The 20,920-nt window shown below is 37.7% G+C and overlaps 1 protein-coding gene across 1 annotated transcript in view; it reads right to left on the reverse strand.

The window, feature by feature from the left end:
* Positions 1–19,362, reverse strand: part of marchf8 (membrane-associated ring finger (C3HC4) 8) — a 146,803-nt gene extending 127,441 nt beyond the window's left edge. The window contains exon 1 of the mRNA XM_051651318.1: positions 18,917–19,362. The gene's annotated coding sequence lies outside the window, so the exon portion shown is untranslated. The remainder of the gene's footprint in view (positions 1–18,916) is intronic.
* Positions 19,363–20,920: the final 1,558 nt, after the last annotated feature.

Consider the following 20,920-nt stretch of genomic DNA (forward strand, 5'->3'; position numbering starts at 1 on the left):
ATTGTAGCTTAGCTTCGTCTATCATGCAGGTGTACACCGGCTCAAGACCATAACTGGCCTCGGCATGTGCATGTCTCCTTTCTTTTCTTTTTACACATAAATAAGCGTTACTTACGTGACAGTTATGGGCGCATCATATCATATGGATAGGCTATATACTGGAGAATCAAACATCCGCCACTCCTTTTACCATGATGATTCAGATAGAACACTAATTATTGCTTTGTTCTGTGATGTGTTTCAAGTGTACTGCATCTACAGCCAACATTTGGCAAGCGATCATTTTGAAAAACTTTGCGAGCTGAATTGTAATGATAAATCATTTCATGCTGCATTGCTGCTTAGAGGGCACATCTCTATCTGCAGGGGTTTATAAATATACATCACACAAATGGTTTGATATACAATGAGTACTTTCTAGATGAACTTGATAATTTATAGATATTCATGTCTAGATAACTTTCTAGATAGAAATGGTTTAGATAAAATGAATACCTACACTGGCTAATAAGTATTTTGCAGTTTTCTTATTTTACTCTATTATTTCTGAACATCTGGGTCTATTAGATTCCCAGAATCTAACAGAACAGAACCACTCTGTTGACAACTAGGCATTTGGCGTGCTTGTACATTTTTCTTGCACACCTTTGTTTCCTAATGAAAAGAACTTGGATTTCTCTAATCATGTTGGAGTGTATTTCAAAACTGAAAAAAATCGAATCGTGAATCATCCATAAGTTTGATACAAATTGAGATTTTATTTTTTTGCCATATCGCCCAGCCCTACGTGCGACACATCCGGAAGAGCAGCGCTGTTTACAACTGTGTAGGAGGAACGCTGTACAGAAGCCTCTTTGGTTTTGGTTTAGATCTGTTATTATTTGTTTCTTTACTCACAATGTTGCGTTTGTGTGCTTATCCTGGATGTCTTAACCGAGAAAAGAATGTGAGATTACGTACGTAACCATGGCAACGCAAATACATCACACGAGACCGTGTGAACTCCGCCCTCTCCTGAACATGCATACTGCTGCTGACCAGAAGCAATGATTTATGGTTAACAAATCCTTAAATATTTATCTTTTTCACACCAAATGCGATTTAACCGCTGGAGTCGTATCGATGATGTTTATGCTGACTGTCTTTTCTTTCTGGAGCTTCAAAAGTCTGATCACCATCCACTTGCATTTTAAGGACCTGCTGAGCTAAGATATTTTTCTATTATTTTTTTTTCTTCAATTGTGTTCTGGTGAAGAAAGAAAGTCATACACACCTGGGATATCATGAGGGTGAGTAAATAATGAGAACATTTTCAATTTTGGGTGAACTAACCCTTTAAAAAACACTCCTGGTCTTATTGTGCTTGTCTTCATAACTTGATAACAAAATGTTTTAACTTGCTCTGCCTCTGAAACTAATTTCCTTTGCTGACATATCCTAGATTGAATAGTATGGTTCTGGAAGTAAAAACCACATTCTTTTTCTCCATAGAGGAATAGCTTATTAAAGATAACTAGACAGACCTCCCATGAGCTCCAAGGTTGTTATAGGTGGTATTTGCTTCTGTTGAAGTCACCAGTCTGCATTATTTACTCTTTTATTTTTTTAAAGTTGCAGAGGAGAGGAGGGCAACGGTCAGTCAACAATTTCACTAAATAATAAATTAGATTTCGGTTTGTTTCTCACCAAACCTTTTTGTCTGTTTTCATAACAATCATGAGTCTCATGGAATCATTTATTAGACTTCTGAATTATACTTTCGCATCCTTTTGAAGCTTGAAGAGGTGGTCACCATAAACTGCCATTGTATGACATCACTGAGCACAAAATTTTTTTCACAATTTCTCCCTTTGTGTTAAGAAAAAGAAAAAAAGTCAAATGGGGTGTCTTTTTTGGGTGAAGTAACTCTTTAAGAGTGGAGACAGGAAACAGAATGGGGAAAAATGGAACAAAAAGGGGGAATCGAACCTGGGTCGTCTGTAAAAACAAACAAAACACTACATCATATTTACAGATAATGACATTGAAGCGACACCTGGGAATGCAGTTTGTCTTTAATTTGAGTGTTTCCACTAGGCTTCTTAAGTGCAAATAGCTGCGCTGTGTGGCAGATGCTATTTACACCTAGTGCAAAAAGTCACTCCATATATATTAGTATGCATCTGAACATTTCGCAATATACATTAAATATATTGATTCTATAATTATAATCAACAACTTTAAATCAATACTTTTACATTTTTCTACTCTTTTATTTGATTGTTGCTCATTCCCAAAATACGTAAAGTACACAGTCTTGTACCTTTGTCTTTTAGTCTGATTTTCAAATAATTTGTTGCTTCAAATCAAAGTTTGTAATGTTGTGATTCACCTCGAAGCTGGTTGGTTTGGTTCATGGCTTAAAATTCTTTATTGAAGGGTTTTATGAAATCCCTATGGAAAAACTGAATGGGAGAAATACTTCTGGAACCAAGATGGCTGAAAAAGTGGGCGGGCACTGTTTCGCTCTATTGGCTAATGCTATTTATTTTCTAAAATGAACCTTCAGTCTCTTCAAAAGCCTCCTCAAAAGTGAATGCCGGTGCGTTTTAGGAGGAACGTAGTCCTTTCCAAATGACAACAAACTTGCATTCAGGTCTAAACGCCAACTTTTCACGATCCAATCAGTTGCTGATGTATAAAATCAAGTACCACCGTATTTTTCATTTGCTGACTATTCTGTTTCACTCAGAATTACAAAACATCACGGAACTCAAATGGGTTGCCAATTTCATTTAATGCTGACTTTAAACAGTTTCTCTCTCACACACTCAGACACACACACTGCAGGCTCAAACAGGAGGAGCCTTTTAAAAAAGATTTTCTGTATTAGTTTCTGAAGCACTGTCTCCATACACATATGATCATCATCCACTCAAGCCACACACTTGGAGGAAATTGAATGGCAGCTGATTATACAGTTTGCAAGAGTAGCAAGATAAATAATTTTGAAAACTCAGGGAGGAAGATAAAACTGCAGACTGCACCAAATCCATAAATAATCTCTAACAGCACAAAGAAAGTGAAATTGTAAAACACAGCACATGTCAGGGGGTTTAGCCAATTACATGGTTTTGCTGCTTCTAATTAAAAAAAATTAAATGGTACTTAGATTTGAGTAAATGCATCACCATCTACCAAAAAGTTAATGAAATTAAATTATTTAAATAAAGGATCTGGAATTAAGAATGTTTTCTGTAATTATGTTTAGTTATTCAATGTTTGTCAGAATTAGTGCAGTTTTGGAAAAAAGTGAGAACAGAAAAACCACAATCTGATGCCAATGATAAATGACAATGAAATTTCGATTTCAAAAGGATGAGAATTTCCTTCTTTTTAAAAAAAAAAAAAAAAAAAAGAAAATAAAAAAAAGGCTAGAATTAAATACATTTATTCTTTAAAAGTGCATCATACAAATACAGTTATGGTGCTGCTGAATCAATTCTGTGATCCACACTCTGTGATCCACACTAAGAGTAATAATAACTAAAGAATAATGTAAAAAAATAATCAAAGAAAATCACAGCATGCACTGCAGACAGTAAAAGGCTTAACAGTCACATTAACACCATAAGTATATAAGTTTGTCTCAACAACTAATACACATTAACAGTTCCAAATGAGGCATCAGCACTTTCATTAAAAGCTTGTATTAGCTTCCAGGACAGGGGGAGAGGGCACTTGTCATGTGGTGCTTATTTTGGTCTAGTCAGTGCTACAGTAGCCTACTTCTTGCATAACAGAATCTAAAAACTGTAACCTGTCATTGATTGCAGAAATAATTAGCATGTGAGAGTTAATTTCCCATCTTCTAGAGAATAAGAGCATTTCTCAATATGTCATCGAAGCATATTTAAAGAGAGAAAAGCATCATATTACAATCAAAAGTTCAAACTGGCATTAATTCATACTCAAACTCATCTAAAAATAGAAATGAACTTTTTTTCCACATATGCCAATGACATGTGAAAAGAGAAAATTCACTGGCCAAAAATATTTCCTTCCGGCCATGAAACTCTAATTTTAATTATTAACAAAATGTTCTTTAGTAGATTGTTGTATGTCTTTGATTTGAACTGCACACATCACATACACAGCAGCAAGGTTTAAACTAGTTTATTTACAATTTGATTTAAACAGATTTGCAATTCGATGTAATGTTCCTAATAAAGTTACCCACACATCTGGCAACTAACTAAACTAAGTTTTATTTATTTGCCCATTTTTACTTGCCAATGGCTTTCGCATTCGACACTTGGCAAATGTACTTTTTTTTAAAAATATTTTTATTGAATTTAGTGTAGACAAACAATGTGCTGGCAAATCAGATACAAGAATGTGTCTACATTACAATATTAGAAATACCCCCTCCTCTCCCCGCCCCTCCCACAAACTCTAGTATACCCTTCCATTGGTCGTCAGAGATAAAAAAAAAATCCTAAATTGCGCTCCCAAGAGCCTTTGAGAGATACCATGGGATCTACATTTAAGGAGCTGATTAGATTACAGATTATAGAAACTATAAATTGTTTATGGGTAACATTTAAATGTAAGAAAAAGGTCAATTTGGGATTCAGGAGGATGGTTTGGAAGGTGGGGAAATTGATTCTTTACAAAATGCCTGATTTGAAAATACAGAAAAAAAAGTGTCTGTAGACAAGGTTGAAAACGACATGAAAACTCCATCTGTGTACAAATCGTTAATGCAGGTAAGGCCATTAGTCAACCACAGGTGGAAAGCTGGATCAGATATCGATGGAGAGAACAGGTGATTTTTTAAAATAGGGGCAAGAAGCTCTGTGTAGGCTATAATGTTTATGAAATTGAAGCCAAATTCTAATTATGCTAGTAACAACTGGGATATTTTACATTTTATTAACCACCAAAGGGAGCTGAGAGCAAATTACAGAATACAATGAACTTTGTGAAGAAGAAATCTCTGTACGAACCCAGGGCAGACAACTATTGGGTTGAATACCATTATTCCAATAAAGAAGTTTGTTAAAGTTACAAGCCCAATAGTAAATTGGGAAGTGCAAGGCCCCCTTCTGACTTAGGAATTTGAAGAACTGATCTTTTCAGATGCACTGGTTAGTTGCCCCATAGAAATGAATGTTTAAGCCCATCAAAGGAGGTAAAGAAGGATTTATTAATATAGATTGGGATGTGTGGAAACAGATACATAAGTTTTGGCAGAATTATAATTTTAAATCATATTAACACGGCCCATAAGGGATAGGGTAAGGGAGGCCCACCTAGACATATCCGATTTACATTTCTCTACTAATGGCTGAAAATTTTTGACAAACAGGTATTTATAGGAATCAGTAAAGAAAACCCCCAAATATTTAAATCCTTCAGATGCTGTTTTAAAGGGAAATAGGGTTGGGGGATGTCCCTCGCCTTGGAGTTAACCAAAAACAGCTCACTTTTTTGTACATTTATTTTATACCCTGATAGTTGACTAAATTTATCAAGAATGTCCAAAACTATGGGTAAGGATGAAACTGGGTTAGAAATAAAGAGACAGTTTATGAACTAAGTCGTAACACGAGATGCCCTCAAATCTGTCATGACTACAGAGCCAGATGCCTAAATTAAAAAAATAGGGGAAAGGGGACATCCCTGATGCATTCCACATTGTAAACCAAAATAGGGAGAATGCATGCCATTGATATGTACTGATGCTACCAGGGAGGAATACAGAATTCGAATCCAGGAAATAAAATTAAGATTGAAGCCAAATTTTTCCAAAATAAAAAACAAATAGCCTCATTTCACCCTGTTGAAGACTTTTTCGGCATCGAGGGATACAATCATTTCAGGTAAGTCAGATGGAGGGGAATAGAGGATATTGAGTAGCCTTCTGGTATTAAAGAAAAATGGTCTCCCTAATGTAAAGCCAGTCTGATCTGGTGAAATAATAGATGGGATTACCTTTTGAAGACGGAGGGAAAGGACTTTGGCAAGGATTTTGAAATCGACATTTAAAAGGGATAATGGCCTATAATTGCCACAGATAATTGGATCTTTTTTCTTTTTTTTTCTTTTTTCTTTTTATTATCCCCTTTTCTCCCAATTTGGTATGCCCAATTCCCACTACTTAGTAGGTCCTTGTGGGGGCATGGTTACTCACCTCAATCTGGGTGGCGGAGGACAAGTCTCTGTTGCCTCCACTTCTGAGAACGTCAATCTACGCATCTTATCACGTGGCTCATTGTGCATGACACCGCGGAGACTCACAGCATGTGGAGACAATGCACAACTTATCACGCGCCCCATTGAGAGTGAGAACCACTAATCACGACCACGAGGAGGTTACCCCATGTGACTCTACCCTCCCTAGCAACCGGTCCAGCACACGAATCAGCACACCTTGGATTCGAACTCGCGACTCCAGGGGTGGTAGTCAGCATCAATACTTGCTGAGCTACCCAGGCCCCTGATAATAGGATCTTTGTACTTTTTAAGAAGCAAAGAAATAGATGATTCAGATAAAAGAGTCATTGTATAACCTTACCAGAGCAGAAACTAACAGGGAAGAGAACGCTTTATAAAATCGACTGTAAAAACCATGTGGGCCCGGAGATTTTCCATTTTGCATGAACATAATTGCCTCTTGTATCTCTAAAGCAGAGATAGGACCCCCTATATCTTTGGCAGTTGTTTCATACATTTTGGGATAACTAAGTGTATCCAAGGAGTTGGGACTCGTTGGGATGGATGAGGAACATTCCGAAGTAGAGTTTAGCATAGTAATCCGAAAAAAAAAAAAATTTAATTTCCACCGGATCAGTAACCATTTTGCCCGATAATGACTTATGTCTGGGAATTAGTCTGGAAGCACTATGAGCTAAAGTATCCCTTTTTTTAACCCCCTGCTTGAAAAAACACTGTTTACATTGTCTAAGCTGTTTTTCAATTATACGCGTCATAAATAAATCATGCTCTGTGTAAATTATGTCATTTGGTGTAGGGGGGGGGTTGGTATACATCTAATCAAGTTTAAACAGTTCATCCTCTATTTCAGTCAGCCTGGACCTTTCGAATTTTCTGTGTATGAAATAACCTCTCCATAAATATAAGCTTTCAGGGCCTCCCACAAGGTACCATTAATAACGTTACGAGTTTCGTTAAGTTCAAAATAAAACCTAATTTGTAAGGCCATAAAAGCCTTAGATTTATTGACAGATAAGATGAGTGAGCTAAATCTCCAAAGTTTAGGTATGGGAAAGGGGAGACTGATATCGGCTGATGTAGGGGCATGGTCTGAAATAGATATAGTATGATAGCTACAGGAGCTGGTGCAGTGCAGCAACTTATTGTCCAGCAAAAAGAAATCAATTCTTGAAAAGGAGTGGTATACAGGCGAAAAAAAAGAGAAAGCTTTCCCATGGGGATTTTTAAATCTCCATGTCCATGGGTCTGATAGACCCAGATGGGACGAATAATTTAGCACTACCTTAGCTGATTTAGATAAGATGTTCTGCTTAGAAGAAGATCTAACAAGATTAAAATCTTGCATCAAATTAAAATCATTATATAATGATTATCTACATTTGGAAGATTTGAGAAACATTTGACAAAAAAAGTCATCATTGTCCCAATTAGGGGCGTATACAGAAGCCAGGATTACAGGTACAGTTGTGCTCAAAAGATTGCATGCCCTGGCAGAAATTTTGAAATTTTGGCATTGATTTTGAAAATATGACTGATCATGTAAAAAAAACTGTCTTTTATTTAAGGATAGTGATCATATGAAGCCATTTATTATCACATAGTTGTTTGGCTACTTTTTAAACCAAATGGACTTGATCAAAAGTTTACATACCCTTGAATGTTTGGCCTTGTTAGACACACAAGGTGACACACACAGGTTTAAATGGCAATTAAAGGTTAACTTCCCACACCCATGGCTTTTTAAATTGCAATTAGTGTCTGTGTATAAATAGTCAATGAGTTTGTTAGCTCTCACGTGGATGCATTGAGCAGGTTAGATACTGAGTCAGTACTGTTCAAACACTTGTTAAGAAGTGGAAAATTCAGGGATCTCTTGATATCAAGCCAAGGTCAGGTAGACCAAGAAAGATTTCAGCCACAACTGCCAGAAGAATTGTTCTGGATACAAAGAAAAACCCACAGGTAACCTCAGGAGAAATACAGGCTGCTCTGGAAAAAGACAGTGTGGTTGTTTCAAGGAGCACAATATGACGATACTTGAACAAAAATTAGCTGCATGGTCGAGTTGCCAGAAAGAAGCCAATGCCACAAAAAAGCCCGGTTACAATATTCCCAACAACACCTTAACATGCCTCACAGCTTCTGGCACACTGTAATTTGGAGTGACGAGACCAAAATAGAGCTTTATGGTCACAACCATAAGCGCTATGTTTGGAGAGGGGTCAACAAGTATTGTGCTCCTTGAAACAACCACACTGTCTTTTTCCAGAGCAGCCTGTATTTCTCCTGAGGTTACCTGTGGGTTTTTATTTGTATCCTGAACAATTCTTCTGGCAGTTGTGGCTGAAATCTTTCTTGGTCTACCTGACCTTGGCTTGGTATCAAGAGATCCCTAAATTTTCCACTTCTTAATAAGTGATTGAACAGTACTGACTGGCATTTTCAAGGCTTTGGATATATTTTTATATCCTTTTCCATCTTTATAAAGTTCCATTACCTTGTTACGCAGGTCTTTTGACAGTTCTTTTCTGCTCCCCATGGCTCAGTATCTAGCCTGCTCAGTGCATCCACGTGAGAGCTAACAAACTCGTCGACTATTTATACACAGACACTAATTGCAATTTAAAAAGCCACAGGTGTGGGACATTAACCTTTAATTGCCATTTAAACCTGTGTGTGTCACCTTGTGTGTCTGTAACAAGGCCAAACATTCAAGGGTATGTAAACTTTTGATCAGGGCCATTTGGGTGATTTCTGTTATCACTATGATTTAAAAAGGAGCCAAACAACTATGTGATAATAAATGGCTTCATATGATCACTATCCTTAAATAAATATGCATGATCAGTCATATTTTCAAAATCAATGTCAAAATTTCACAATTTCTGCCAGGGTATGCAAACTTTTGAGCACAATTGTATGTTCTGGAGTCTGCCCAAGACTATAACATAACGCCCATTCGGACCTAAAATACTATCTGTTGGTTCAAAAATAATGTTTTTCTGCAGATAATGATAGCTGTACCACGGGCTCTTTCAGAAAATGTAGAATGAAATACTGTAGATGAGTCATGGCACATTAAGATATTGAGTACATGTGAACCAAACACCAGAACATCTTAGCACTACAGGTGTAGGTTGCATATACACATGCATGTATAGATTCAAAAGTAGTAAGGATATAAACAAAAGATATACAATCACTTGGTTATAGGCACCAGTTTAAAACATAGAACAATCGGCCCTGATATGTATTCCAAATCACACATAACTGGCTGATAGTATTCAAATGTACAACGTAAACATTGACTATAACGTAACGTAGAAAGTTCCTCCGCTCAATATTAAACAGTAACTTCTTAGTACTGAGTCTGTGACGCTGGTCCTGTGAGTTGGCATTAGATTCAAGCAACGCGATCTTCTGAAAATGGTCAGAGACTGTGGCTTGCATCTTATCTATTTTAGACTCAAGCTATGAGAGAGACACCCGCAATTCGGCCAAAAGAGCTTGTCGATGCTGCTCTAAGAGACTGGCTATATTAGCCATGTTTAGGTTGCTGGACGGATCCTCTGACAGATATGCCATGACGGGTGGTTCTTTTTTGCTGTTTGCTGTCGATGTACGAAGTGAATCTGTCAAGAATATTTTGGTCCACTTAAGCCAAATAAACTTATAAAAAAAGAGGCCTGAAAAGGATAAATAATGAAAAGTTCTGGAAGCGAGATAAAAGCACACCTACTCCATCTCTACCGAAAGTCAGAATGTACTTTTTGGATCCTGGGAAAATCATTTATCAAGAAAAATATTAATGAACAAATTTAATTTTATTTAAAATACTGTTTGTGTAACATAATCACTGAACCCTCAACTCAAGCTATGACTATAGCTCACTTGAAAGTGACCTGTTAGGAAAGTACAATGTTTTTGTTTTCTACCCCACAGTAAATTGCATGGACAATGTAGACACTGTGAGGAGACTTTAGCTGGTGTGAATTCTGGTCCTTTAAGTCTTACCTTGTACAAATGGAAAAACTAAGGAGAAACCAAGCATACATGCAAAGAGAATCTGAATCCAAATGACCAAAGCTTGGGGTTTCAAAGAGGCAGAAAAGCATGAAAAAATAAAATGTGACAGTTGAACCCACTCTAAACTGACATATAGAACCTTATAGACACATACTACTTGTTGGTGTTGTTGCTGTACATACTAATCAGGCCTGCTCTATCATCATGAGTACATAAGTGATGGTGACTGAACAGCAATGCAATTCATCATTTCATAAGTGTTTTTCTTCGAGTGGCCCAAAAGAGCTGAACACTCCATCGCTATTAAAACTCATTTTCTGTCCCCGAATGTTCTAGTAATTCAGAACTGAAATGCAAAAGCAAATAATCTGTTACGGAAAGTCTGGCCTAACTCGTACAAAACAGAGACATTTGGGAGACATGAATCATGATGTCCGAAACATTGCTATAAACACTAATTTACTATGCTACTTCTATGGCTTTATGATAAAGTAAAGCAGGAATATTAGTAGTTGCTCAAAGCACTGAAATCCAATGAACATGAATGAGAAACAAGTGAGTAAAAGATTTTTTTAAACAAAATCAGTTTTAAACAGTAATGCACTATGTAGTATTGCTATAATTTTGCATTGTGAACCAGATATCAATATAATACTGTATCGCCTAGGGGCATAGTGTGGTATGGACCGGGCCAGTGGGGCCAGTGCCCAGGGGCCCTTGACTACCGGTGGGGGGAGGGGGGGGGGGGGCTGGGCTGCAAGGTTTGGCAGCCCATCAACTTTGAAAATAAATGTTTATATACGTTTGAATATGTGCATGGCCCCCACAGCTGTCAGCTTATACAAGGACCCCTCAACAGGGCCCTGTGACTATGAGGGCCCCCAGCCCGCTTATGGGACCCTTTTGCCTTACTGTTCCTAATTTAAAATAATTTGAGCCACTCTTTAAAAATCTGAAAATTTTTGACTATTATTTCATACTTTACAGGGTTACATAGGGTTAAGCTTTATGCTTTGTATGAAAAATGCTGTCAAACAAAAACATTTATTGTACTATTCATTGCTATAACTGCATTTCTCCTCAATATTACAAAAAACTAACTGGGCTTAAGTGGTTGGGAAAAAGAAGATATTGATATTTTATTTTGTGTGGTACTAAAGTACTGACCTAGAAATGTAAAGTTTGTCGAGACAAACTATAATGTTGGTTTGGCAAGACCTTGTCTGAAAGTTTAAGTAGTTTTAAATGTTTGAAGTTAGAAATTTGTACAGGTCTTACAGTAAGAGAAGAAAGAAAGAAAGAAAGAAAGAAAGAAAGAGCATCTCTAAGTAGATTAAAGGGCTTGTGTGTAAGTTTTGGCCACTGAAGTTTGAAATCATGAACATTCAAAAGCAGACTCTAAGATCATTTAAAAATTCTGTTAATATAATCTACTCTAAGGGGTAAATCTAAGGGCTTACATGATGCCTTCACAAGACTTTTCGATGGGAGGATAATAATGGTAGCCAAGCTGTAGGGTCATTGCAAACAGAAAGAAAATTGGCCCTGTGGCCCTTGCTAGTCAAAATCCGCCCCTGCCTAGGGTTGTAACGGTTTATCGTGGCACGATACATCATGATTAAATGTGATGATACGCATTGTGGACATGGGACGGTATTTAATTTTTTTATATATTATTTTAGCATCTGTCATATCCAATACGGCCAACATCCTAAGCCTACATAATGTGCTCTAAAACACAGTGAGCTCTAAAATACGATTGCACACTAGCAGTCACAGGTGTTGTACGGTGAGTTCGGCTGAAACTGCAAAAACAGAAACTGAAACCAGGAGTGGGAGGAGACGTGCCTTTTCAGAGCAAGAGATCGAATGTCCGTTTGAAGCGCAAGAGTGATCTGCTCTGACAGCGTGAGAAAAAATTTACAGAGGTTTAATGATAGTACGATATTAGTCTACTATACAGGTGCATCTCAATAAATTAGAATGTCGTGGAAAAGTTCATTTATTTCAGTAATTCAACTCAAATTGTGAAACTCGTGTATTAAATAAATTCAATGCACACAGACTGAAGTAGTTTAAGTCTTTGGTTCTTTTAATTGTGATGATTTTGGCTCACATTTAACAAAAACCCACCAATTCACTATCTCAAAAAATTAGAATATGGTGACATGCCAATCAGCTAATCAACCCAAAACACCTGCAAAGGTTTCCTGAGCCTTCAAAATGGTCTCTCAGTTTGGTTCACTAGGCTACACAATCATGGGGAAGACTGCTGATTTGACAGTTGTCCAGAAGACAATCACTGACACCCTTCACAAGGAGGGTAAGCCACAAACATTCATTGCCAAAGAAGCTGGCTGTTCACAGAGTGCTGTATCCAAGCACGTAAACAGAAAGTTGAGTGGAAGGAAAAAGTGTGGAAGAAAAAGATGCACAACCAACCGAGAGAACCGCAGCCTTACGATTGTCAAGCAAAATCGATTCAAGAATTTGGGTGAACTTCACAAGGAAGGGACTGAGGCTGGGGTCAAGGCATCAAGAGCCACCACACACAGACATGTCAAGGAATTTGGCTACAGTTGTCGTATTCCTCTTGTTAAGCCACTCCTGAACCACAGAAAACGTCAGAGGCATCTTACCTGGGCTAAGGAGAAGAAGAACTGGACTGTTGCCCAGTGTTCCAAAGTCCTCTTTTCAGATGAGAGCAAGTTTTGTATTTCATTTGGACACCAAGGTCCTAGAGTCTGGAGGAAGGGTGGAGAAGCTCATAGCCCAAGTTGCTTGAAGTCCAGTGTTAAGTTTCCACAGTCTGTGATGATTTGGGGTGCAATGTCATCTGCTGGTGTTGGTCCATTGTGTTTTTTGAAAACCAAAGTCACTGCACCCGTTTACCAATAAATTTTGGAGCACTTCATGCTTCCTTCTGCTGACCAGCTTTTTAAAGATGCTGATTTAATTTTCCAGCAGGATTTGGCACCTGCCCACACTGCCAAAAGCACCAAAAGTTGGTTAAATGACCATGGTGTTGGTGTGCTTGACTGGCCAGCAAACTCACCAGACCTGAACCCCATAGAGAATCTATGGGGTATTGTCAAGAGGAAAATGAGAAACAAGAGTCCAAAAAATGCAGATGAGCTGAAGGCCACTGTCAAAGAAACCTGGGCTTCCATACCACCTCAGCAGTGCCACAAACTGATCACCTCCATGCCACGCCGAATTGAGGCAGTAATTAAAGCAATAGGAACCCCTACCAAGTATTGAGTACATATACAGTAAATGAACATACTTTCCAGAAGGCCAACAATTCACTAAAAATGTTTTTTTTATTGGTCTTATGATGTATTCTAATTTTTTGAGATAGTGAATTGGTGGGTTTTTGTTAAATGTGAGCCAAAATCATCACAATTAAAAGAACCAAAGACTTAAACTACTTCAGTCTGTGAACTGAATTTATTTAATACACGAGTTTCACAATTTGAGTTGAATTACTGAAATAAATGAACTTTTCCACGACATTCTAATTTATTGAGATGCACCTGTAGATAATGCTGAATACTATATACTGTATAATAATGCTATTGGGCAATATAAGCAGAATTATTAATATTTCCATTTGGTGTCACCATGGCCCTGTTCTGGGCTGAATTTTAGTCCCATTACATCTCTAAAGAATAATTGAGCAATTTTAAGAACAGTACTTTGAGCTAAATTTTAAAGGAAAGGAACTGTTTTGCATATTTCTTTAAAGTGATAATAAAAAAGCTTTCAGTCTTAACTTTTCTTGACTCCGGCTTAGTTTAAAGAATCGTGAACCGAATCATGAGTTCAGTATTTTGAACCGAACCAAATCGTGAGATCAGTGAATCGTTACACCCCTAGCCAGGTTCCTGCTGATTCCCATCCCTAGTTTCTATGTGTGCTGTTTACTTCTTCCACTACTTAGATAACCCTCTGATGTTTCCATTTAAGTCATGCAAATTTTCACAAGCTTGCAATGGTGACAAGAGAAACCCCTTACTTTGTGGTAACATTTTGTACTTGCATGACTGGTCTTTAGCATGGAATGCTGGTTTCCCACCATGCTTTTTAACTATCTTGACCAGTCAGACTTCCTCAGTTAACCAGCTTCACCATGAACAAATCATGCTAGTCGATCTTAAGTTTAGGGTTAAAAAGTTGCTGTTGAAAAACATGGCTATTTTGGTTTGCTGGCACAAACCTGCAAAAACCAGCCTGGACCATCATTTATGATGGTCTTAGCTATTCCTTCCAGCAGGATAAAGAGAGTGTCCTAATAACATTCATGATGATCATTTATTAATTCAGTTAATCTTATATGTGTGTCTGCCATAATCCAGCAAGCTAGATTTCACCAGATGAAGGCTTGACAGCTTTGTCAACCTCAATCAATACATTGCTTCGAATTTGCTTGTATTATTCATAAGTTATTACCACAAGCAACAGATAGTCCAGTGTTAATTTCAGTTGCCATATGTTCTACACTGATGTCTAGATCATCCCACTTTATACATTCAATTATACAACTCTCTATTGTCATTTGCTAAAAGCACTTTTGATCATATTTAACTCAAAAGCTGCATTCTGGCTAATTACTGTAAATGCTGAAGAAACTGCATTTGACTGTTATTGAAAGCTGAAGTGTGTACTTTTATGGAAGTGAAAATATTTTCTCCTATGCCAGTTTAATGTGCCAAGACAACTAAAACTAAGCCATTCACAGTTTGATTGTCCTTAAAAGTGTGAATAGGGTAAATCAAAACATAGTTCTGTTCGTTTGGACATCCCAACTAGCCCAACACAGCATTGGCTAACCCAATGGCAAGAGTTTGGGGCAGGACAATCTATTTATCCAACCAATGAAAGACAAAACCAGTGTTTGGGAAAACTGTTTAAAAACAGTCATTATTTTTGCAGTTCAATTTGTTGACAATAGTGGCGCAGAAATTCCACTGTATTTTTGTTCTTCTTTTTATAGCTATGGTATTATGTGGTTCACCAGGATGCCTAAAACTTTGATTCATCCCTTCTGCCTCTGGAAATAGGAGGACTTGCTTTCTTTTGTTGCTGAGTTTTGTTGATTGTAAAAGAGCCTGGTTTTTGAGTTAGCCACAGTAATATTAAAGAAAAAGAATTCATTATGGAATTTGAAAGAGTGAAACATTCAGTGACTATAACACTTCATACCCCTAGAGAATTACAAAAATATGATTGAATCTCTAAATGAATGGTCACTCTGTCAGTTCAGTTTGATAAAAGCATATACATTTGTCACATTTCAGATGATGTCTCTGCATAGGAGGCGTAACAGTTCAGCGTAAGGACTATATATTATTTTAGATGTAGACTCTCTGTGAGTTTCTTCAGGTGAACTCAGAATGGTGGCACCTTTACAGCCTCATCTTCACAACCACACACACTTTGACATGTCTCTATATTTTCTGTGCTATGAAAACTATACAAAGTGTGAGAATGGCATGTTCAGATAAAAATTAATGAGTTACTTCTTTAAGTTAATGGCTTATATGATGGTGAGACGTCACAAAAGGCAGATATCAACAGTCTCTATCTGTTTCTCAAATTGTTGTTGGCAACACACATTTCTCAAGGTGATGCACACATTTGTCACTAATATGAGATACTACATGTTTACCAAGAGCCTTGAAGATTTACAAGTGGGAATTTTAAGTACACTGACCCCCTGCCTGGTTAAAACCCTGGCCCTAGACAAATCATCAGGCTGGAAAGACTTTTCCAGTTTTAGTTTTATAGCCACCTTCCGTCAATCCCTACTCTCTGGTCAAACACGGTAAAATAAAGGTTTTGTTTTTAATCTTTAATTGCCATCACCACTCTATTAAGGGCAAAGCGAATACAAATGTTGCCTACAGAGCTTTACAAACATTATCAGTTGTCTTGAGAAGTTAAAAAAATGGGGTTCCAATGAAAACATGGTTCCAGTTTAAATCCACCTCTCCCTCTGGGTAACATCCTATCAGAATGTATGAAGCGGAGGAGGAAATGTCAGAGACGGTGAAAACAGCCAGCGGATGGTGGCACAAAGCGCCAAAGTAAATAACAGAGCCTGCGAGCATGTGTCCAGATAAGTCAAACAAGGTAAACGTTCTCCCATCTTTAAATAACACACTATTGATTGGTGGCTTGTTGTATCAATGCCCCAAACTGAGACCAAATGTTAATGTTACCACATTTAAACTTTTCTTAGCGGATAAAATAGACCAGTGTGCTCTTTAGAATTACAGTAGGCACAGCAGATCCATAAGCAGTTTATTGTGGATACATGGTTCTCGGCCATCTTAAAAATATATGTAAAATGACCGCTTACATTTGCGTGTTGAAAATATGTTACTTCTTGTGTCAATACAGAGCATTGCCTAAAATGTCAGCAACTTGTGGATTAATAATTATTTATTGATATTTCATCTTTAAATTTTTTATATTTGGGTTTTCTAACAGAAAAGGTGAAAGCAAGTGTCTTCTTAGCTAATATTCAAGTGGAAGTAGCTTCGTCAAGTGCAAAAAGCATTTTTGGTGAATCTGTGAAATCTGCTCCAAGAATACATAGACTGTTTTAAAAGCATGCTCACAAACACACTGTCAAAGTGGCCCAGGTTCAAAGTACTTGAATTCACCCCTATTACATGTTTTTCAATCTAGCTTTAACATAAAAAATGTTTAAATACTTTTCATTCTTAGGTCTAACTAATTTCAAAGAATGTAAATAAAGAGCCGTTTCTGTGTTTTCTGTTGAGAACCCATCCATTTCCACAACGTAAAACTGCAAGTGGACCTAAGCGCTTCTGATAAAAAACAATTTAATCGTTTTGTTTCTTTTAACACTGTAGCGTTAATGACCTATAATATTGTGTTGGCTGCAAATGCAAATGTGTAACTTTGCGGTATGGTAAGTATTTGATTGTTTTCTGAAATGCAGTGTTTTAAGAACAGTTTAATTCTGTTGAAGGGATATGTCACCAAAAATGCAAATGTTGTCATCATTTACTCACCCTCATGTTGTACCAAACTTGTATGACTTTCTTTCTAGAGTGGAACACAAAATTCGATGTTATGAAACCATTCACACAGTCACCATTCACTTTCATTGCATCTTTTTTAATGCAATGAAAGTGGATGGTGATTGAGGCTAATATTCTGCTAAACTTCTCCTTTTGTGATCCTAGAAAGAGAGAAAGTCTTATTGGTCTGGAACAACTTGAGGGAGAATAAGTGACAGTATGTTGTTGTTGGGTGAACTACTCCTAAAATGCTGAATTGTGGAGTAGTGTTGGTGTTGTCAGTGTTGGTTGTCAGCTTTTGTTTGCTTCAATAATGCCATTGTGTGGTGTCAACCCGAGGCCACTGTGCACAAACTGTCCACGGTGGGGCGCCAAAAGCGAGTTATGAATAAAGTTGTTTTCAGCGGTCCAGGCTGTAATTCACTGAAGAGGAATTCATATTTTACATGCTCTACCCCCAACCCAAACACGAAACGTAAACCAAACCATAAGTGGCGTAAAAATGCAATGTTAGAGGGAAAAATGCAACCTCCGAATCGTGTTTGTTATGATTATGCGACCGCAATTACATCCTGATTTCAACGGGGGATCCGAACCCGGCTCCCATGCTGCTGACACAACACGCTTCCGGTCCGACACAAGGGACGATAAGCATACTGGAGCCAATGAGTGAGTCAACGAGTGAGTCTGCATTATGTGGCCGATCCTCGGGTACCAGCACTCTCGGAAACAACATGCCGACTTCACGCGTGATCATGTTGCCCAAGCAGGCATATACCCAACTTTCATGATTTGACGTATTTCCAAATGTAAAAAAGTCAACAACAAAAAAAGACAATGTTTTATTAACAAGATTTTTTTTTACTAGATCAGTCACAGTATCATGCCTAGTGCGAGTTATTTAGAGGGTTATCAAAGATTTACAATACTGGCAAATCAGCAGACATGTTACCCTGTAACAGAAACAAGGACAGTGACACTGCATGACTAGCTATTTTTCACACTGCATCTTTTGCTGTTTGTGATGTTGGTCTTTTGTACGCTACTTGTAGGATGGTGCCACACGAAATTTCGTTGTACAGATTATAATGACAATAAACATGAATCATTAAACTTGAAAGAATCTTGAATTAATCTTGAATCTAGCTAGAGTCCTGGGTAGCTCTAGAGTCCTGGGTAGCTCTAGAGTCCTGGGTAGCAGCTGTGCATAAGGTCTCACTAAAGTTGAGACATAAAGTTCACACTGAGGGCTTAGTAACTACTAATTAGTTTGTACCTAAGTCAGTGCTTAATCTGGTTGCACTACCTTTTCTTAAGGCAAGACTTAACGAGTAGGTAGTAAGCTCTCCGTAAAGTAATGCGTAGTCCTACATACTCTCACAGCTAAATCGTAAGGATTCATACGACTTTTCTAAATTTAGCTAATTCGTATGATATTGTACGTCACACTGTCACACACACACACACAACAGCTTCCTATCATGTTTACACAGGGTGCATTATAATGCAGACAATTATCTGCGTTTCAAATATAAAGTAGAAAAGTGTTACACAGTAACAGCTAAATACACTCAGAGACAAGGCTAGTGTAAACAAGCAAATAATAATGCGCTTACCGCATGCAGATCTTTAAAAACTGAAGTGAAATTCCAGCCCATCATCACCACAGCATAGTTGGCAGTCAAATATCCTTCAAATATTACAGAATAGGAGTAGCCTATAAACGCTTGAAAGCGCCTGGCACCACACACTCACAGATCCTATCTGAAACCCACGAATGCATCAGACAGTAATGCTTGCATAAAGCAAAACAAAATGCTCCAAGTACGCACTTATGTTGCGCTGCAATCCATACTTGAGCCGGTGCGAACTACTGTGCATCCAACAGACCTACATTATGCACCTACTCAATCCAAACACACCTGTCACTGGAGTCTGAGGTTATCTCGCAGTCTTTTCTTTGACTGGGAATTCAGCTCGCCGTGTAGTCGTGCACTAACTGCTGCACTTTATTCACGCGGTGATGACGCGATATGAACGATGACAGCTGCATACTATCATATTGTATTTTTCTTACCTCATTTCCAGGATAGTTACATTTCGAGGCAAAATCAGCACAGTTTTTCTGCAGAGACTGAGCTCGTGCTGCAGGCACAATGCGGTTCATACAATAAACCAAGTCTATAGAAATTCAAGCATTAATTACACGTTCCTTTTACACCCCTCATATTGTCATTTCCCCAATGCGAATAAATGGTCAATATGATGATATTCTCAGGTGGCCAAAAAAAAAAAATGTTCAAAAAAATAATTTCAATTGAATAAACAAATCACATCTGTAGCATACTCCCTTGGTCTGAATAATGCAACCGACACATTTAAAAATATATCTCCTAACATTACTCACATGCACACCCAGATAACGAGACAACTGTGTTATTCAGTCTGCGAATTAAATGACGATCGTGTGTTTTCTTCCTTTGACATTTTAGTAAGTAACCTGACAGGGGCGAAGTGGTTAACATCCCAGATACGTTTTCGCAATCAGCTCAAATATTGACTCACCTCGTCTTTCCCCGAGTGCAAAAGGCGATGTTTTTGTTTTTATTTCATAGTCCCCATCTGATAGCATGCGTCATGTTCACTGACTTCCGCGTTCGAGGTGGATAAACGGGCTGATAAAATAAAATAAATCGGAGAGGGCATGCGCGTCTGATCATGCACTATACTCCTATAACACTGTTTTATAGTAGCGCGTGCCAAAGCAACGTTATAACGAATGATACGGGCAACTATTCGCATAGTGTGGTATTTATCAGTCTAGTTTAGAATGAATTTCAGAAATAAAAAGGAACTTTTTTTATGTGCTGTAGTGGTGTGCGTGATGATGATGATGGTTGATCCCTTTGTTTTTCTTCTATGTCAGTGTCTGAAGATCATGTCTCCATATTTCATTTGTTACAATTACTGTGGTGCATTGTAGGGAGTGAGTTCCCAGGCATTTCTGAACAGGACCCACAGATGCCTCTCCTTTATCTTAAAACCACTACAGACCCCTTATAATGCATAGATGAGTTTGCTATTCAGATTAAGTGTGTGCAGTGCATTGCTCATGATAGATGAGGGACCAGCTAAAGCCTGTGTGTGGTTCCTTGGAAAATCTACACCTTTTCAAAATACTTTTGTGCTTTTTCAAAACATGCTATGGTTCATTATTATGCACTACTTGTGGTTTGTGATTTGCACCTGTTGTGAATAAACCAGTACATCAGATTTGACCAGTAAAATGACTCTTAAAAGAACAATTACATGCAGTCCATCCATGTATGTTTTTATGCATGCATGTGTCATCTAATGTGCTAGGCTTAACCTGTAAAACAAGTTCCTCTTGATAATCGTGAATTAAAAGATGGGTTTGTTTCCCTAAATAGCACTGGACTAAGCTAAACACTACAAATTAAGTTCATTTATAGGGGACATCTGTAATCTTTCATGGTGTGAATTTGTACTGTTATTAAAATGAAGGAAATACAACAAATTCAGTTTTGATGTTGCACGGGAACAAAACCTCTGATGCTTTCAAAGTGTTTCAAAAATAGAGCAGAAAGCTGCACTTCTTA

This window comes from Myxocyprinus asiaticus, chromosome 23 (genome assembly GCF_019703515.2).
Source record: "Myxocyprinus asiaticus isolate MX2 ecotype Aquarium Trade chromosome 23, UBuf_Myxa_2, whole genome shotgun sequence".
NCBI lineage: Eukaryota > Metazoa > Chordata > Actinopteri > Cypriniformes > Catostomidae > Myxocyprinus > Myxocyprinus asiaticus.